This window comes from Mustela lutreola, chromosome 16 (assembly GCF_030435805.1).
Source record: "Mustela lutreola isolate mMusLut2 chromosome 16, mMusLut2.pri, whole genome shotgun sequence".
Taxonomy (NCBI): domain Eukaryota; kingdom Metazoa; phylum Chordata; class Mammalia; order Carnivora; family Mustelidae; genus Mustela; species Mustela lutreola.
The window spans coordinates 46809829-46831396 of NC_081305.1; the positions used below are offsets into that span (position 1 = coordinate 46809829).

A 21568-nucleotide genomic window follows, 5' to 3' on the forward strand; every position below is an offset into this window, starting at 1 on the left:
CTAGAAATAGATCACCTGGCCTTTTCTCTTCTTACCTCCTCCCAGTTAAAAACTCTTGCCTCTCTTAATAGCCAGCATTCTCTTAGATCTGCAATTGGGCTCAATGCATTCAAACCTCAGCACAACCTTCTTGGTAGTTTTAGCCTTTTTCCAAAAAAAATTGGCTTAGTTTGCTCACCAAGGCACTCTGCTTCCTATTATAACGCTGCTTTCTCTGGGCATAAAGAGAATCTTTGCCTTTCTTGTACTGTGTTACTTTATAGTGTAGGTACTTGCCACACTTCTTGGCAGAAAGTCCGCCAGATTTAGGAACATTTACCACGTTTGTGAGAGTGCTATCAGCACAGAAAGAAAGGGCATGCTCCCTCTTAAAACAAACAAACAAAAAACTAAGTAAAAACTTCAAATTATAAAATAAATTAAGTCATAGGGATGAAAAACACAGCCTAGGGAACACAGTCGATAACGTGTAGTAACTTTGTATGGTGACATGACAACTGCTCTTACAGTGCACATTTCATAATATATGTAATTGTCAAATCACTACGTTATACACCTGAAACAAATAAAATATTGTATGTCAATGTAAAGATTTTATCTATTTATTTGAGAGAGAGAGAGAGTGTGTGAGCGCAAGTGGAGGTCAGGGGCTGCAGAGGGAGAGAAACAAGCAGTCCTGAAAGCAGACGCTTAAACAACTGAGCCATCCAGGCTTCCCTCAAATCTCATAATTTGTACTTGTTACTTATCTTCTTTTTGTTAGAATATACACTTATAAAGTAGGGACTATATCTTATTTATCTCTATATTCCCGGCACCTACCCTAAGGCCGTGTCCATAGTAGCTACTAATCAAGCAACTCTTTCAGGTACTAGGGAAGGGACCACCAAAAGCCTTTACCTAGCCCCATTTATTCCCTGATGGATTATACTCTCAATTCCTGCCAGAATTCCTGCCTGCTTGAGATTCTCTCTCTCCTTCTCCCTCTGCCCCTCCCCTTGCCCTCTCTCTCTCAAATAAATAAATAAATCTTTTTTTTTTTTTTTAAAGAGCTGCTTAAGCATGGTTTGTTTAAAGGTCAAAGTCTTGTGAAGCATGCCAGTCTCCCTTCACTGCCTCTGTATGTCAGTGCTTGCCCCAAATGAACCCAGAACTCCTCCTGTCTGGGGACTAGAGCTAGAAAGGTAAAGGGGAACTGGGAATAGGAAGACATAAATACAAGTAAAGTGGGAGGCCCCCTACAATACTAGATGTGATTATTAAGGAAGTGAAACTCGTCTTCTTATAGGGTTCAGATTGGTTTTGAGAGAAACTACACAAAACACCAAAATGTTTTGAGTAACAACTAAACTCTTGGAATAAATATATAGCCACCCAGAAAAATTACTTTTTTTTCCCAGGACAACTACTCTTAAGGTGCCTGTATTTATTTGAATATGAAATACTTGTCAAAGGAACCCTAGGGGTGCCTGGGTGGCTCAGTGGATTAAGCCTCTGCCTTCAGCTCAGGTCATGATTCCAAGGTCCTGGGATCAAGCCCCCCCCACCCCTGCATCGGGCTTCCTGCTCAGTGGGAAGCCTGCTTCTTCCTCTCCCTCTGCTGCTCCCCATGTTGTACTCTCTGTCAAATAAATAAATAAAATATTTTTTTAAAAAAAGGAATTCTAAAACTCACATTGAGTCTCATAACTTTATTGTCTTAACTTAAATAGGACCAAGGAACAATTTGTTACTACCAGGAGGCTGAGGAGAAAGGAAAGAGCAGGGAACCCAGGAGTGTATATGGCTGCAGAGATGTTGAAGAAAAAAGAAGAGACAAAGAGAGGTATAATACAATATATTCCTACTGTAATACAGAGGGAAGCAATGATTTAATTATGGCTAAAATCAATCACTAAGCCAGCTTCCCCAGTTGAAGCTTCCTGTGTGACTCCATCAGGAAACCCTGTGTGATCCAGGGGTATAGGGAATGGGATTGGAAATGGGCAGAACCAAACACTAATTTCTTCCACTTCCACTTAAACCCAAGAAGGGCTTTATTTTCCTGCACAGGAGAATAGGACTTTGCACATTCATTGGATATTTTACATTACATAGAGAAATTTAATTAATGTCAATTCTTTAAATCAATAAAGAGCAAGAGTTATTAGTGCTTCATGTGTTTGTGAGCTTATTCTGTAAAGCAAACTCTGTTTTTTATTTTTATTTTTTTAAAAAGATTTTATTTATTTATTTGACAGACAGAGATCACAAGTAGGCAGAGAGGCAGGCAGAGAGAGAAGAGGAAGCAGGTTCCTGCTGAGCAGAGAGCCCGACAGCTCAATCGATCACAGGACCCTGTGATCATGACTTAAGGTGTAGGCTGAGGCTTTAACCCACTGAGCCACCCAAGCACCCCTGTTTTTTTTTTTAATTTAAAGATTTATTTATTTAAGAGAGAGAGAGGAGAGGGCATGTGTGCGAGAAGCAGGGGTGGGTGGCATGGGGGTGGGAAGTGAAGGGCAGAGGGAAAGAGAATCCTCTAGGAGACTCCACCCTGAGGAAGAAGCCAATGCAGAGCTCAACCCCAGAATCCCAGGACTGCAGGACCCCAAGACCATGACCTGAACCGAAAACAAAAGCTAGGTGCCCAACCGACTAAGCCACCCAGGTGCCACTACAGCCTCTGTTCTTTAGAATCTTAAGTCCTGGACCACTTGGCTGGTCCAATCAGTAGACTGTGGGACTCTTGATCTCAGGGTCATGAATGAAAGCTCCAAAATGGGCGTGGGGCCTATTTAAAAAAAAAAGAAATCTGAAGTCCTCCATATGACCTGGCAATTCCACTCCCAGATAAAACCTAAGAGAAATAAAAAACTATGTCAACACAACACAAGAGCTTGTACACAAATGTTCATAAGCAGCATTATTTGTGCTAGCCTAAAAGCACAAACAACCCAAATATCCATCAACTGATGGACGGATATACAAAATGGGGTGTGTAGTGGAATATCATCCGGCAATAAAAAGAAATAAAAATAAAATACTGATACTTGATACAACATGGATGAATCTTAAGAACATCATGCTAAGTGGGTGCATAGATGGCTGAGTGGATTAAAGCCTCCCTTCAGCTCAGGTCATGATCCCAGGGTCCTGAGATGGAGCCCTGCATTGGGCTCTCTGCTCGGCGAGGAGCCTGCTTCCCCCTCTCTCTCTGCCTACTTGTGATCTCTATCAAATAAGTAAATAAAGTCTTTTTAAAAAAATCATGCTAAGTGAAAGAAGCAAGTCACAAATACACTATATATATATGATTTTATTTATATGAAACATTCTGAATAGGCAAATTCATAGAGACAAAAAGATTAGTGGCTTCCAGAGGATAGAGATAGGAGATGGAGATGAGGAGTGACTGCTAATGGGTATGGGGTTTCTTGTTGGTGTGATGAAAATGTTCTAAAATTGCAGTGTTGGTTGTTATGCCATTCTGTGAACCTGTTAAAAACCACTGAATTGGGACGCCTGGGTGGCTCAGTGGGTTGAGCCTCTGCCTTCAGCTCGGGTCGTGATCCTAGGGTCCTGGGATCGAGCCCCGCATTGGGCTCTCCGCTCAGCGGGGGGCCTGCTCCCCTCCTCTCTCTCTGCCTGCCTCTCTGCCTACTTGTGAATTCTGTCTGTCAAATTAAAAAAAAAACAAAACACTGAATTATATACTTTAAGTGGATGAATTGTATGGTATATGAATTCTATATCAAGCTGTTACTTAAAAAGAAGTCTACAGGTGTGGAAGAAGATGGTGTCAGCCAGCTGGAATGCAGGGTTCAGCTGTACTATTCCCATCAGCCCATTAAGACCCATAGCCAGCCTGTAACACTGCAAAAATATGAACTTTTACATTTTTTTTTAAAGATTTTATTTGTCAGAGAGAGAGAGAGAGAGCAGCCAGAGGGAGAAGCAGGCTCCCCACTGAGCAGGGAGCCCCATGTGAGACTTGATCCCAGGATCCAGGGATCACGACCTGAGTCGAAGGTAGATGCTTAACCAACTGAGCCACCCAGGCGTCCCTAAACTTTTGCTTTAATTAAAACAAAATAACAAAAACTGATATCAAGGCTTTGGACCTCTTTTGTGCTCTCTCCTTACCAGCAACCACTTTTTCAACTGACGTAAGAAGAAAGGTGTCCTAAGTAACTATGGAAATCATTCATTGATATAAGTATTTATTGAACACCTATTATATGAAAGGTACTTTTCTAGGCCCCAGGAATTTAATACATTATCCCTGCCTACAAGATACTGGCAGTACATTCATCAGATGGTCTCAAGAGAGCAAAGTAAGTGCTACAAAAGGGGTAAGTGCTGGGGACTTCAGGAACATGATCCAGGGTTGGTGTGGTAGTGTAGAAGATCACAGAAGTAAGGTACAAACCAAAGCCTGAAAGATAACTCGAACTGATAGAAAAATAAAGAGACATAACAGGAGTGTTCTAGATAGACAGAATAAGTACAAAGGCCCAGACTCATAGAAAGCAGGGACTATCAGGAATTAAAGAAGTTTGGTGTGGCTGGAACATAATGTTGCAAGAATTGGGGTGGGGGCCAGGACTGGGACAGAGGAAGCTGAAGAAAACTGAGATCTTTTAAAATTGTAACAGAACAAAAAACTTGGAAGCCATGCTGAAGAGGTCAAAGTGCAGCCTGAGGGGCAACAGAGAAGGACTGGAGGACTTTAATAACTGATAAGGATATGATCAGACACTTGTTTGATAGGGCCACTCTAGCTGCATTGTGGATAGGGGGCTGGGAGGGCACCCAGAATTAATTACACAGAGGCAAGGAAGGGAGTCAGAGAGATGTTGTTGCAGGGATCCAGAGGAGATGATGGGGGCCTGAGTTAGTAGTGTGAGTTAGGTTGGAAACAAGGGGACAAGTTAGAGATATGTAGGAGATGGCGCTGTCAAAACTGATGACTGAGCAGACGAGGGAATGACAAAGAGAAGAGGCAGGGTGGTGACGGTTTTCTGGCATAGATCACTGTGGGTTAGGGTATATATTATTAATGTAATGTAATGTTATATTATATTATATATTATATCATTATAATATATTATATGTTATTATATATCATTATTATATATTATATCATTATAATATATACAGTTATCATTATAATAATATATTAATATATATTAATTATAATAATATAATTATTATATTATTATATTATTATAATATATAATAATATATATCATTATGATATGTATTATATAATGATATATATTATTATAATGATAACTGTTATTATTTTTTAAAGAACTAGGTTTTGAGGTAAGACAGTTTGGGACATGCTGCATATTCAAAAGCAGATTCCCGACAGTAGAGACACATGCCTCAAGAGAAATGGATTATAACTGAAGTCACAGAGGGCCTGGTGAGTACACATAGGAAGAGAAGAGGGCACAGGACAAAACAGACTCTAGAGACCAATGGCATTTAGGGGATGGACAGATAAGAGAAGGTGCAATGGCCAGATAGATGGGGAGCCACCAGAGTGGGAGCCATGGCAGCAGTCTTGAGTGAAGCAGTGGCCAATAGGGGCAAGGGCCCTGTGACATCACGTAAAACAAAGGTGAAAGGGTTTATGCTATTTGGGGATAATTTCACCATTGGAGACCTTGGTTAGAGCAGTTTTTGTTGCACAATGTGTGAAGAAAATCAACTCTATGATGCTGAGAAAGGATGGGAAATAAGCAAATGGAGATATTGGTTTTAAAAAAAAACACTTTTAAGAAGTTCGTCTAGGGGGGCACCTGGGCGGCTGAGTGGGTTAAAGCCTCTGCCTTCGGCTCAGGTCATGACCTCAGGGCCCTGGGATCAAGCCCTGCATCGGGCTCTCTGCTCAGCGGGAAGCCTACTTCTTCCTCTCTCCCTGCCTGCCTCTCTGACTACTTGTAATCTCTGTCTGTCAAATAAATAAATAAAATCTTAAAAAAAAAAATAAAGATCTTATTTAAAAAAAAAAAAAAAGTTCATCAAGGGGCACTTGGGTGGCTCAGTGGGTTAAGCATCTGCCTTCAGCTCAGATCATAATCCCAGAGTCCTGGGATTGAGCCCCGCATGGGGCTCTCTGCTTGACAAGGAGCCTGCTTCCTCCTCTCTCTCTCTGCCTGCCTCTCTGCCTACTTGTGATCTCTCCCTCTCTCTCTGTCAAATAAATAAATAAAATCTTAAAAAAAAAAAAAAGAAGTTCATCTATACAAAGGAAGATAGTACTAGAGCAGAAGTCAGCAAGAGGAATAGGGTTCAAAAAAGAGTTTTGTTTTTTTTTTTAAAGACTTATTTATTTGAGAGAGAGTGACAGGGAGGGACAGAGAGAGAGGGAGAGAGAATCTCAAGCAAACTCCATGCTGAGCATGGAGCCTGATGCAGAGTTCAATCCCATGACCCCGAGATCATGACCTGAGCCGAAACCAAGAGTCAAATGTCCAGCTGACTATGCCACCCAGGCACCCCAAGAGATTTTTTTTTTAATATGAGGAAGACATAAATGTATTTAAATATGGAAACAGATGCAAGAGTTTGTAGTTTTAGATTATGACTGTGATCTTTCCCCTAAATTCCCCTCTTCCTTCTTAGAGGAAACCTAGAGAGAAGATCTGTCTTATAATAGGTGAGGTGCTAAGTATTTTAAGTATTTTATTTAAGTATTTTAAGTATAGTATTATAAGTATATTTATATATATATACTTATATAAGTATACACATATTATATATATATACTTATATAATATGTGTATATGTTATATAAATATACTTATATAAGTATATGTAAATATTTTAAGTATATTTAAGTATTTTAAGCAGCTTCAATGCTGATGTGACTAACCAACATGTTTGCCAATTCGGTGCCTCTCATACTTCCACTGACATCTGCTCTCCTGCCAGGTCTTTATTTATGGCCTCATGTAATATAAAACTACTGATTTTCTCATCATCTTTAAAGTAGTCTATATTCTGGGGTGCCTGAGTGGGTCAGTGGGCTAAGCTTCTGCCTTTGGCTCAGGTCATGATCTCAGGGCCCCGCATCAGGCTCTCAGCTCAGCAGGGAGACTGCTTCCCCCGCCCGGGGCCTGCTGCTCTGCCTACTTGTGATCTCTCTCTATGTCAAGTAAATAAATAAAATATTTTAAAATAAAATAAATAAATAGTCTATATTTTTCTAAAATGAGCATTTCAAAACACTAAGTTTTTGCTAACTTATAAAGATCTAGTGGAGACATGCAAATAGTTTCCCTTTCCTCTCCCTCCCTCCTTGTGCGGGCAGCAGAGTCTCCACCCCTGTTTCTGTGAGAGTGCTTACTTGCTATTGTTCTTAGAGAAGCTGTGGTTTCAGAAATGGAAAAGGGAAGAATCTGCCAAAGCAGCAAGTGCATAGGAGGTCCTCACCCTAGGGCTGACCTTCAGAAGCCTGTCCTGCCTGCCCAGTGGAAAGTTACTCAAAGATATCATTTCTACCCTGCCTAAAAATTTCACTTTATTAAATTTACATAAATTTAAAAAATTTATATAAAATCATATAAATTATATATTTATAATTTATAAAATAAATTATATAATTCAATAAAATTTATTAAATTCTGCTTTATTAAATTATTTGATATTTCACCCAATTCATTTAGAAAATGATTCTAAGAAGGTTAGAGAGCTCTCAGCTAAACATGAATCACTTGAATGGTCAGGCTGCTTTCCTCCACCACCTTCCTTGGACCTACTATATTGAGTGGGGGCTCTGATGGGGTACGGTTAGGAAGAGGACTCAAAAGGTAGGAAAATTTGGGCCTTACATGAGAAGCAGGGTGGGCCTCCGTCAGTACTATAATGGAGTGCTAATGGAAGTGTACAAATTTCATGTGGCTGAAATCTTGGAAAAGGGAGAAGAGTTCATATAAGAAGTGCTCAGGAAATGAAAAGATACTAAAGGTAAGTATCATTTAAAAAGTGGCCTCACATACCTCAATATTATCAAAGCCATCTATGAAAAACCCACTGCAAATACCATTCTCAATGGAGAAAAACTGAGCTTTTCCACTAAGGTCAGGAACACGGCAGGGATATCCATTATAACCACTGCTATTCAATATAATACTAGAAGTTGTAGCCTCAGCCAGCAATCAGACAACAAAAAGAAATTAAAGACATCCAAATCGGCAGAGAAGAAGTCAAACTATCACTCTTTGCAAATGATATGATACTGTATGTGGAAAACCCAAAAGACTCCACTCCAAATCTGCGAGAACTTGTACAGGAATTCAGTAAAGTGTCAGGATATAAAATCAATGCACAGAAATCAGTTGCATTTCTTTATACCAACAAGACAGAAGAAAGAGAAATTAAGGAGTCAATCCCATTTACAATTGCACCCAAAACCATAAGATACCTGGGAATAAACCTAACCAAAGCGGCAAAGAATCTATACTCAGAAAACTATAAAGTACTCATGAAAGAAATTGAGGAAGACACAAAGAAATGGAAAAATGTTCTATGCTCATAGATTGGAAAAACAAATATTGTGAAAGTGTCTACGCTACCTAAAGCAATCTACACATTCAATGCAATCTCTATCAAAATCCCATCCATTTTTTTCAAAGAAATGGAACAAATAATTCTAAAATTTATATGGAACCAGAAAAGACCTCAAATAACCAAAGGAATATTGAAAAAGAAAGCCAAAATTGGTGGCATCACAATTCTAGACTTCAAGCTCTATTACAAAGCTATCATCATCAAGACAGTATGATACTGGCACAAAAACAGGCACATAGATCAATGGAACAAGAATAGAGAGCCCAGAAATAGACCCTCAACTCTATGGTCAACTAATCTTTGACAAAGCAGAAAAGAATGTCCAATGGAAAAAAGACAGCCTCTTCAACAAATGGTGTTGGGAAAATTGGACAACCACATGCAGAAAAATGAAATTGGACCATTTTCTTACACCACACACGAAAATAGACTCAAAATGGATGAAGAGGGGCATCTGGGTGGCTCAGTGGGTTAAGCCTCTGCCTTCAGCTCAGGTCATGATCTCAGGGTCCTGGGATCGAATCCTGCATCAGGCTGTCTGCTCAGCGGGGAGCCTGCTTCCCTTCCTCTCTCTGCCTGCCTCTCTGCCTACTTGTGATCTCTCTCTCTCGGTCAAATAAATAAATAAAATCTTTTTAAAAAAATGGATGAAGGACCTCAATTTGAGAAAGGAATCCATCAAAATCCTTGAGGAGAACACAGGCAGCAACCTCTTCACTTCAGCCACAGCAATTTCTTCCTCGGAACATTGCCAAAGGCAAGGGAAGCAAGGGCAAAAATGAACTATTGGGACTTCATCAAGATCAAAAGCTTTTGCACAGCAAAGGAAACAGTTAACAAAACCAAAAGACAACTGAGAGAATGGGAGAAGATATTTGCAAACGACATATCAGACCTGGAGGGTAGAGAATGCTTGATTCCTTGAAGGACAGAGAAGAATAGGTAAACATGGAATGCATAAGGGGAGTTCACAACCCTCCTACACTGTTAGTGGGAACGCAAGCTGGTGTAGCCACTCTGGAAAACAGCATGGAGGTTCCTCAAAAAGTTGAAAATAGAGCTACCCTACGTCCCAGCAATTGCACTACTGGGTATTTACCCTAAAGATACAAACATAGTGATCCGAAGGGGCACATGCACCCAAATGTTTATAGCAGCAATGTCCACAATAGCCAAACTATGGAAAGAGCCTAGATGTCCATCAACAGATGAATGGATAAAGAAGAAGTGGTGTATATATATATATATACAATGGAATACTATGCAGCCATCAAAAGAAATGAAATCTTGCCATTTGCGACCGTGTGGATGGAACTAGAGGGTATTATGCTTAGTAAAATAAGTCAATTGGAGAAAGACAACTATCATATGATCTCCCTGATATGAGGAAGTGGAGATGCAACGTTGGGGGTTTGGGGGAACCCCAAAGAATAAATGAAACAAGGTGGGATCGGGAGGGAGACAAAACGTAAGAGACTCTTAATCTCACAAAACAAACTGAGGGTGGCCAGGGGAAGGGGGTAGGGAGAAGGTGATGGGGTTGTGGATATTGGGGAGGGTATGTGCTATGGTGAGTGCTGTGAAGTGTGTAAACCTGGCGATTCACAGTCCTGTACCCCTGGGGCTAATAATACATTATATATTTATAAAAAAATAAAATAAATAAAAAGTGGCCTCATGTTAATCCAATTCCAGGAAAGGTAGATCAAACTCTTTTCCTTTCTCCAGAATATTTCTAAAATCCAGGATCTAGGGGTACCTGGGTGGCTCAGTCAGTTGGGTATCTGCCTTTGGCTCGGGTCATGATCTCAGTGTCTTGGGATCAAGTCCCACATTGGGCTCTCTGCTGCTCATCAGGGAGTCTGCTTCTCCCTCTCACTCTCCTTCTGTGCTCTCTCAAATACATAATAAAATCTTTTAAAATAAATAAATAAAATAAAATTTAAAATAAAATAAAATCTAGGACCTAAATATACTAGTCAGAGTTCTCCAGAAAAGCAGGACCAATAGGATGGATATAGATCTAGATACAGAGATTAGATAGACAGACATGTAGATACAAAGAAAGAGATTTATAAGGAATTGGCTCACTTGACGAAAGAGGCTGACAATCCCATAATCTGCAGTGTAAGTCAGCAAACTAGAGACCTGGGGAGCCAATGGTGTTCCTGTCCAAAGGCCAGTAGTCTCCAGACCCAGGAAGAGCCAATGTTTCAGTTCAAGTCTGAAGGCAGAAATAAGCTGATGTCCTAAACAGCCAGGAGGAATTCTTTCTTACTCAGAGGAGGGTCAACCTTTTTGTTCTATTCAAGCCATCAGCCCATTGGATAGTCTACCCACATTAGGGTGGGCAATTTGTTTTACTCAGTCCACCAGTGTAAATGTTAATCTCATACAAAAACACCCAGAATAATGTTTGACCAAATATCTGGGCACCCCGTGGCCCAGTCAAGTTGACAGGTAAAATTAACCATCACACTAAGCCAGTAATATAGTTCTGTCAACATTTGGTTCACTCAACATTTACGAGGCCCTGTGGTATGAAATACACATAGCTAAATTAGATCCCTTGCTTCTAGTGAGAATAGGAATGATAATTCTATCCATATATAATTCTAGTAATAGCATTAAGTACATGAGGGAGTCTAAAAGCTGAGATGTTCAGGGTAGGGAGAGACTCTTTCTTCCATAGGGTTTCAGGGAAAGAGTCTAGCATTTCAGGAGGGAAATAAATAATAATGATAATGGCATAATGGAGCAGGGCATTCCTAATGAAGAAAAGAAACAGACAAGGGCACCTGTATGGCTCAGTGGGTTAAGCCTCTGCCTTTGGCTCAGGTCATGATCTCAGGGTTCTGGGATTGAGTCCCGCATTGGCCTCTTTGCTCAGTGGGGAGCCTGCTTCCTCCTCTCTCTCTGCCTGCCTCTCTGCCTACTTGTGATTTCTCTCTCTGTGTGTCAAAAAAAAGAAAAGAAAAGAAAAGGAAAGGAAAGGAAATCTTTAGAAAAAAAAAGAAAGAAAGAAACGGAAAGACAAAGAATCAGGAAAACATGCTGAGTCATCTAGTTTAATTATAGTTTAAAATACAGGAGGAGAGGGAAGCCTAGGTGGCTCAGTTGGTTAAGCATCTGCCTTTGGCTCGGGTCATGATCCTGGGGTTCTGGAATAGGGTCACATGTTAGGCCACCCTGATCACTAGGGAGTCTGCTTCTACCTTTCCCTGGTTTGTGCCCTCTCGTACAAACGCTCTCTCTGTCTCTGTCTCTCTCTCTCTCTCTCAAATAAATAAAATCTTTAAAAAATTAAAATAAAGTATATGAAGAGAAACAAAAGCAAACTGTGGAATGGTAAGTGGTAAAGGGAACCCAGAGCTTCCCAATCTCCTCAGTAGGACTTTCTAAGAACTTAACAACTTTTTTTTTTTTTTTTTTTTTTTTATTTGACAGACAGATATCACAAGTAGGCAGAGAGGCAGGCAGAGAGAGAGAGAGGGAGGCAGGCTTCCTGCTGAGCAGAGAGCCCGATGCGGGGCTCGATCCCAGGACCCTGAGATCACGACCCTAGCCCAAGGCAGAGGCTTAACCCACTGAGCCACCCAGGCGCGCCGAACTTAACAACTTTTGGCCTAGGACTGTTCTGAATTGTTTCAATTCAGCTTTTAAGTATTTCTGAGAAATAACTTACTTCCCATCCTGCTAACTTCACCCACCTCCTAGTTCCTTTCCTCCAATCCTCGATATGCCTAGTTAACCATTAGGCTACAGGTTTAAAAACTTTTGAGGGGCCAAGCAAGCAAGGGCTGCCAATGTGGTGGGGGAGCAGGGCCATGAACAAGCCGTGGCAGGTCCTAAGCGGCCAGGACGACGGAACTCACGGGTCCTGGATGCCTCATCCCTTAGAGTCAACACCATATTGAGTGGTTTTTCATATGCTTCGTGTGCGGCACTTTCTTCTCTATCCTTGAAACTGGATTGCTGTGGCTTCCTGGTGTTATAAAGCTCTTTGTAGCATTTTATACCCTTGGAAATACTGCTGCATTAGCCAGGATGTGCTTTTCAGTGGTATCCATGAAGCAACTGAAGAAAACGTCTGAAACAAGACTGCTTGCAACAATTATTATGCTCCTGTGTTTCATATTTACGCTGTGTGCTGCTCTTTGGTGGCACAAGAGGGGACAGGCCTTATTATTCTGTATACTGCAGTTTCTTGTCAATGACCTGGTGTAGTCTGTCATATAACCCACATGCAAGCGGAGGCTCTTTGAGTTCCATCTTGTTGCTTCTGGTCCTTAATGATTCTTACACAAATACATACATTCTAGTATATGCACATCAAAATATGATTTTAAAAAGGGGCAAAATAAATAAATAAGTAAAAGGCTTTTGGAGGAATCAGCACCTAATCAACATTTACAATGTATTTCATAAAACACATTTCAAGTCCAAAACAAGGAATTACAGACTCATGAAACAAATATCTACTATCACTGTGTATAATGCACTGTGGTAAGTCCTGGGAATATAAAAATGAATAAAAATACATTTCCTGCCTTAAAGGAACACACTGTTCACTTTGGAACAAAGATTCATCACGAGATGGAGAATGTCTTGAGAAAGGCCATGCAAAAGAGATCTTCAAGGTCAATCCTAACCTGGAAAGCAATTTCGCCTACTTTGTGACCACAGGAGAAAGGGTACCCGCCCTACCTTCAAATCAGTGCCCAGTAGCTGCTAGCACAAGTCATGCTGGAGCCAACCAATGCCCACTGAGAGCCTCTAAGGGTCAGCCACTGAGTGGGGCTCAGTTGGTACAAAGAAGAGTGAGATATCTAAGAAGCATTTCCGAATTGCCTCCTTGTTTAGCAGGTGCTATGGCAGAAACTAGACACCTGGTCCCTCAGGATGGAAAGGAGCATCCCAGAGAAGCAGGAAGCAGCAATCACCTACCTCACCTATCCTGTTCCTGGGCTTCCCTTGCTGAATGGCCCTCATTGTAGCTCATCTTCCTCCAACACATAGGTTCCATCTGTTTTCCACTTTGATAGTCAAAGTGATCTCCAAACACCAATCTGGTCATGTCAATGCTCCACCTAAAATCTAGGTGTAGCTGTCCATCACCCTGAGGATAAAATCCAAACTTCTTTACCCAGCACGTCAGGCTCTTCCTAATGTTCCCTGTTTATTTCTAACCACCGTCCCTCTGCAGCCCCTGTTATAACATATGCAACTGTTTGCAGTTCCTTGAATATAGGACCCCTCATACCATGAACTTTGCACATGCTATTCCTTCTGCCTAGAAGGCTTGTATCTCAATTTTTATTTTTCCTTTAGAATTTTGCTCTTGAAAAAGAAAAAGGAAAAAAAAAAAGCCTTGTCTGACCCATCTCAACACCTCCACCTTCATCTCAAATGAATTATAAGACCCTCCTCTGTGTTCCCATAATAACCCATCTGTCCCTCAGTCACACTTGCCATTCTGCTCTGTAAATGCCTGTTTATCTGACTCACCTACAAGACCAAAAGCTCCTTAAGGACCACTAAAACCCTTCATTTTTATTCCCATTATATCCCTAATATAATGCTTAGTATCTAGTAGGCATTCAGGAGACTACACACTTATTAAGAGATTGAATGAATGAATGAAAAATATGAAGCCCTTACTGGAATCTGTGAGGCATACAGAAAAGCCTCCAACTTAATAAATATTTATTGGGTACCTATGTCAGTAGTTTCTTCTTTTTATTTTAAAGATCATATTTATTTATTTGAAAGAGAGAGAGCGCAAGCAAGCATGAGCAGGGAGAGAGGGAGAGAGAAAAGAAGAAGCAGATTCTCCACTGAGCAGGGAGCCCAACGTGGGGCTCGACATGGGGTTCAATCCCAGGACCCTGGGATCATGACCTGAGCCAAAGGCAGACACTTAACCAACTGAGCCACCCAGGCCCCCCTGTCAGTAGTTTTTTGGCAGGTACTTTAAAGTCAGACATAGATACAGCTTCTAACATTAAGTTGCCTTCAGAGGAGGGGCGGAAGTTAAATATATACTCAGATAAAGAACAGAGCATAATGGCAATGCAATCATGCTATTAAAGTTATCAAAAGGGCAAAGGGAAGGCAAGGGCACCACCGCATTGTTTTCCAGAGCTGTTCTTACAACCATGTTAGTTATACTGGCTAGGTAAGAACAAACCTTTTCTACTTAGTTCAGCCAAGACTAATTTTTTCAATAGGAACAAACAACAGGAATAAGAAAAGAAAAAAAGACAAAAAATTTTTTTTTCAAAGACAGACACTTCCAGCAAGGATAGCCAGAGCCTAACTGGGAATTCTCACATGGGATACCGGGATACCACATGCCGAGGTCTGAACTTCCTTGGACAATAGATTCAGTTCCTCAGGCCCCTAACTGGCTCACCAAGGATTTGGACTGACTTAGTTTTCACTCCCTTTCAGGAAAACTTGGGTGGTACTGTGTGTAAACTGGCAGGTCCAGACCAGGGTGGGGTTGGGGGGGGGTGGGTTGGTTCAGAGGGCGGGGAAGAGACTTCCTTTCTCTTTCTGCCTTCTAGGCTCCTCTCTTGAACTTTAGCCTGGCCTGTGCTTACTGGCAGCCACCTCCTTTGCCCTACCAACCAATTACTTTAGGTTTGAGACCCTGGAGTTTCTCCTGAAATTCTGCCTGAAACTTACCTTTCTCTTTTTTTAAAAAACTTGTCTGGAGGGGGGCACTTGGTGGCTCAGTTGGTTGCATGTCTGACTCTTGGTTTCAGCTCAGGTCATGATCTCAGGATGGTGTGATCGAGCCCTACACTGGGCTCTGTGCTCAGCACAGAGTCTGCTTCTCTACCACCGCCCCTCCCCGCCCTCGCTCAAGTGCTCTCTCGTTCTCTCTCAAATAAATAAAAAATCTTTGGAAGAAAAAAAAAAAAGTCCTGTCTGGAATATCTGCCTTCGTCTGAACTTTGTCGAGGATGGTTCTATCCTTTAGGGGTATTCAACTGATTTCCTCTCCTTCCCATGAATTTATGCTGCTTGATCTCTCGGATATTTTCCTAGAATTCCCCTTTGCCGCCCTCCTAACCTCTGCACATTTGCACAGTTCACTTGCTCAGGAAGCGTTCTCTGAGCAGCCTAGTACAGGGCAGCTCTCCTATATCTGAACTCCAAAAGCTCTAATGTTTGTTATACTTGGGCCCCTGTGTTACATTATATGCTATTCCTATGAGGTTGTGATTTATATGTTTACCTGTCTCATTACCTCTAACCCCACCCAGACTGTAACCTCTTTAAATGCAAAGAATCAGGGAAGGGGAGCCTACTTCTCCCTCTGCCTGCCACTCCCCTGCTTGTGCCCTCTCTCTCTCTGACAAATAAATAAATAAAATATTTTTTTTAAAAGGCAAATAATCGTCTTTTATATTCCCCCCACCCCAGCTGCACCCACCCATGACTGAGAGCAGATACTGAGCACCTACAGTATGTGAGTTGCTGTTCTGGTGCTTCATGTACATTATTTCATTTGATCCTCACAATTTTCTCACAAATGAAAAAACTGAGGGTCAGGGAACATGAATAAAAGGCAAAGGCCACCCAACTAAAAAGTGGCAGAGCCGGGACGCCTGGGTGGCTCAGTTGGTTAAGCAACTGCCTTTGGCTCAGGTCATGATCCAGCGTCCTGGGATCGAGTCCCACATTGGGCTCCTTGCTCAGCAGGTAGCCTGCTTCTCCCTCTGCCTCTGCCTGCCATTCTGTCTGCCTGTGCTCGCTCTCCCCCTCTCTCTCTCTGATTTAAAAAAAAAAAAAAAAAAGTGGCAGAGCCACTAAGGGACTCCAAAGCCTTGTGGCCTCTAAGCCCAGCTGGCACCTCGAGTGGGGTAGGCATACCAGAACCACCGGTTGCTGACCAAGCCATTCCCAGCGCCAGGCAGACAGCCGAGGTGCAAAACCACCAGGCAGCAGAGCCAGCTTCATACCGCCTCCTCGGAAGCCCACATCTGGGTCTCCCTGGCTTCCTGACACTAACCCAACCCTTCACCCTCTGCCAATTTAGGCAGTAGCCCCTCTCTGTTCCACAGGTGGCTTATTTGGAAGCCCTAATTATATGCCTAAGACATCAGGAAGCGAGAGGTCAAGTTCCTCAAAAGCCAAGTCAGAGAAGTGGTTTTTGAGCCCTGGCTAGCTGGGAGGGAGCTCTTCCTATGGCCAGCGAGTTTCGGCTCTTATGTTTTCTTTTCAGGACCTGTCAGGCAACTTTGGGATTACAGGGACAAGCCTTTTGCCAATAAGCCTTGTTTGAAAGAGACAGATTAGTAGAAACCCTGCCACTGTGGAAGGCCCAGGTCAGCAGGAGGACTCCGGTCTCTCCTGCATCACCCAGACCCACAGTCACATCTGCCACCTGCCCACGTGATAGCAGGTTTCTCCCCTCCAGTGATAACAGATACCATTTACTGAGTGCCTGGCACAGGCCAAGCACTATACCCAGTGCTTCAAGTGTTTATCTCAATGAATTCTTGTAAACATGCTGTGAATACATCTAGTGCAGTAGTTAAGGACAGAGGCTCCAGGGTCAAACTGCCCAAGTTCAGAATCCCAGCTCTACCACTTACACATTGCATTAGTTTGGTCCTGATACTTAACTTCTCTGTGCCTCAATTTCTTCATCTGAAAAATGGCAACTACACTAGCACCTAATTCCTAGAAATGTATGAGGGTTAGCTGAATTAATAAGTGTAGGGTGCTCAAGGCATTTTACTATTATAATAACTATTATGTAGGCATCATCCCCATTTGACAAGAGTGTAGCAACTGAGTATTAAGAGACCTTAAGTCACTTGCCAAGGTAACCCAGTTAATGAGGAACAAAGCGTGAAGTTAAATCCAGGTCTGGTCTACCTGACTCCAAAGGCACATGGACATTTCGGAAATCCCAGTACTTGAAATCTCTCTTGTACAGACCAACCAGGCTGGCGAAAGAGCTACAAAAGGACCTAGGCTGGGGGCACCTGGGTGGCTCAGTGGGTTAAAGCCTCTGCCTTCGGCTCAGGTCATGATCCCAGCGTCCCAGGATCAAGCTCTGCACTGGGCTTTCTGATCCGCAGGGAGGCTGCTTCCTCTGATCTCTCTGCTGCCTCTCTGCCTACTTGTGATCTCTGTCCGCCAAATAAATAAATAAAGTCTTAAAAAAAGAAAAAAAAGGGCCCAGGCTGGAATAAGCTCTCAGGGTCAACCTGAAGAAGCAGAAATGTGCAGGGCCCAGAGCCAACCCCAAGAATGTAGAGTCTGGAAAAATTTCACTCACCCAACCCCTAGTAATATTGTGCAAGTGAACAAAGGCAGTATGGAAGAGGCAAAGAAGTCATAAAAAGACATCATGAGGCCTTAGCAAAATGGTTTTTCCACAGATAGGGGAAGTACTACCCAAGTTCACTTGGTGCTCTTCAAGGGTAGAAGGGATATGAGCTCAGTATGAGAGCCTCAGAAGGAGGCTTGGCACCAGTCGTCTGGGCATTTTTTGTGCCTCATTCTCTTTACCCCACCCTTACCTACTGCCAACCTCCTGGTCTGAATGGAGTGAAGTATCTGTAGTTCCCTAAAGATAATTCTGCAGGGCCTCAAACTGCCTTTCCTTCTCACTGATGATGATATATTTTTTTTTAGATTTATTTTATTTATTTATATTTGAGAGAGAGAAAGAGAGAAAGGCTGGGAGGGGCAGAGGGATAGGGGGAGAGAGTCTCAAGCAGTCTCTGTGCTGAACGTGGAGCTCAGCATGGAGTTCAATCTCACAACCGTGAGATCACGATCTGAGCCAAAACCAAGAGTGGAAAGCTTAACTGATTGGGCCACCCAGGTGTCCCTCACTGCTGATGTTCTTAGGAATAGCTAACCAATCTTTCTTCCAGGGTCCCAAGAAACAGACACTGATTGTCCATCTCTGGGAACATTTGAGGGCATTGTCTCAAGTCGAGAGGAGCTGAGAGACAAGGTAAAGGACAGTCCAAGTTGCCATCCCCACCATGTTACCTAACATAACGTCTCTGAAGGGGCCCAGTTTCCTACCTCCCACAGTCACTGTGCTCCCGAAAGAGAGTCAGACAGTGCAGGGAGCTGGGATCCTGCCCCCTCTCCTGCATCCACCATTCTAGCATCGACCTCTTCTGTCTGGTTCTGAGAGCGCTCAAGGCTTTCCTGGTGAGAGAGTCAGGAACTAAGGGAATTGAGCCCAAAATGCCTTGCCCAAAAAAGACCAACTATTAACTCAGGACAGGGAGTGAATTTCATTTATCCTTGAAAATTTAGCTCCTGACAGTTGGTAGTAGGTGACAGTATCAGTGAAATTAAATTATTCTTAAAGGTAGGAATGCTTAAAGATTGGTTAGAAATAAGCCACAAACTTGGGGTGTCTGGGTGGCTCAGTGGGTTAAAGCCTCTGCCTTCGGCTCAGGTCATGATCCCAGGGTCCTGGGATCTAGCCCCGCATCAGGCTCTCTGCTTGGCAGGGAGCCTGCTTCCTCCTTTCTCTCTCTGCCTGCTCTCTGCCTACTTGTGATCTCTGTCTGTCAAATAAATAAATAAAACCTAAAAAAAAAAAAAAAAAAAAGAAAAGAAATAAGCCACAAACTTGATTGGTTTCCTGCTTATCAACTTGTCTCTAATTGTTCCAGAACAATGTAATACCTCTGTCACTAAAGCTCTCCAATTCTTGGGATCCTGCTCACAGATCCAAAGGTGGTAATAGCTACATGATCAACATCCAATTTCTGAGAACCAACATCTATTGCTCAGGAAGGTCCAGTGTTTCATTCTCCATCTCTTCACACCCTCACAGTTTACAGACCCAAGAATAAAACAAGGTGAATTTCAGACCAGGTTAAGGAAATGTCTAACATCTTTTTAATCTGACAATACTTTACCAGTGTGTTGCGAAAAAAAAAAGCAGAAACAGAGAGAGCAAACCAGCTCCTGAATCACTTCCTCTTAGCATCAACCACCTTGACGCCACAGTGTGGTCCACAAGCACACACCCAGGCAATTGAAACATGGACGCACACATTCACAGTACCCACTCTAAACTAAGTGGTAGACACACACAAGCCATTAGGACACCACACAACTCATGTAAGTACGCCACGAGCCCCCAGACAAATACTGAGAACAGAAGCCCATCACGCTTCAGCACAGGTGAATGCTGGCAGCTAGAACATGCACATGTTTCTCCATGGCCTGTGTGTTCTGTCCAGTTCTGCGGGGAAAGAGGAAAACATGAAGTGGACACCTGATGGCTATGAAAAGAATTTCCTGCTGTTTGTTTCAGGGAACCAAAAGCAGGAAAGAGCCAGGAAAGTCATCCAAACAATCATAGCCCAGGCCGGAAACTGAATGTGATGCTCAGGGGAAAGTTATGGAGGAGGTGGAAGAACGGGAATGGAAGTCATATCAAACCAAAACAGGAGAATTCTGCACAATGGCAGGGAACCCCCAGCTAGATCCTCCTTCCCCAGGGGGCTGAGGGGGTGCTCCTGGCTCCAGACTCTCCTCACCACACCCACAGTGGACATCTTCAGGCCACTGAAATAAACACAGAGCTGTACAAGAAGAGACACAAATAGAATTTCTACCCTGCTCCTTTGGGGAAAGACAGGCATGTGAGATACAAGAAGCATTCAGGGCTCTGCCACAGCTGCCCCATCTTCCCGCTACTAATCACAGAATCAGAACTTGAGGGAAAGAAGGAACATAAAAGATTATCTCAGCCAAAAAAAAAAAAAAAAGAGAGAGAGAGAGAGAGAGAGAGATTATCTCAGCCAAATTCAACTTCAGATAAGAAAACCAAGTCCAGGGGCGCCTGGGTGGCTCAGTGGGTTAAAGCCTCTGCCTTTAGCTTGGGTCGTGATCCCAGGGTCGTGGGATTGAGCCCCACATCAGGCTCTCTGCTCAGCAGGGAGCCTGCTCCCCCACCCCACCCCCCACTCTCTGCCTGTCTCTCAGCCTACTTGTGATCTCTGTCAAATAAATAAATAAAATCTTAAAAAAAAAAAAAAAAGAAAGAAAGAAAAAGAAAAGAAAACCAAGTCCAGCATAGGTGAGTGACTTTCTCAAGTAACACTTAGCTCACAGACTACTAAGAACCAGCTCTCCTCACTCCCAGCCCAGGGCTCTCCCCATCCCTCTGGATCTCCTAGAGGCTGGTGTGGGAATATCCCCCAAAGTGAACCATATAAAACCCCCTTATCCTCACTCAAGGTAGGGGTGCAACTGGATCAGCCTTCCAAACTTACTAGGGGATGAGATGAGGATTGGCATTTCTTCCTGTTTTTCTGCACTGCCTGGCTTAGAGCCTTAGGGAGATTAACCCTCCATTTCAGAAGAGCCCACAGCCATGGATGATGGGGTCTCCACCTAGTATCCCAGGCTATGGCTCCACGGTCCCTAGTCTCACAGGTGGAGCTCCACCGGCAGTGGCGAAGTCTCCACAGAGCCCTGAGCCCCTCCCTGGTTCCCCAGCCCTCCCAGAGCCTCTGTCCCACCAAGGTGGCTTGAGCCTCTGTGCCATCCAGTTGGCAAGCCACCCCGGGGGACAGGCAGAGAAGTGAAACCCACTCTGAGGCGGGGGGAAGCAAATGAAGGGTGAAGAGAAAATGTGAGTAAAGGACACTGCCTCCAAATGCCTCCCTATCATAAATGTCAGTGTGATTTCATCCATTCTCGGGATGGAATGTACCCCTCCAACACAGCCCAGAGGAAGAAAGCAAGTGTAGACTGCATTGTTGATTCACAGAGGAATGAGAACCAAACAGCGGGTGACTAAAGAAGCCAAGATTCCACTGCCTTCCAGAACCCAGACCTCGGGCCCTCTGGCCCAGTAGTTTTAACTATCAGCATTTGAGAAATTCTGTTCTCGGTTGGTCTAGGGTGAGACCCGTCAGTCTCAATTTTTTACAAACATCCCAGATAATTCTCATACAGATTCAAGGACCATCTCTGAGAATCTCAGAGAAGT

At 42.9% G+C, this 21568-nt stretch overlaps 2 pseudogenes; one reads left to right on the forward strand and one right to left on the reverse strand.

Annotated features, from left to right (window-relative positions):
- On the reverse strand, window positions 1-421 carry LOC131818620 (large ribosomal subunit protein eL42-like; annotated as a pseudogene).
- An 11971-nt stretch (window positions 422-12392) lies between these two features.
- Window positions 12393-13293, forward strand: LOC131817638 (vesicle transport protein SFT2A-like; annotated as a pseudogene).
- Window positions 13294-21568: the final 8275 nt, after the last annotated feature.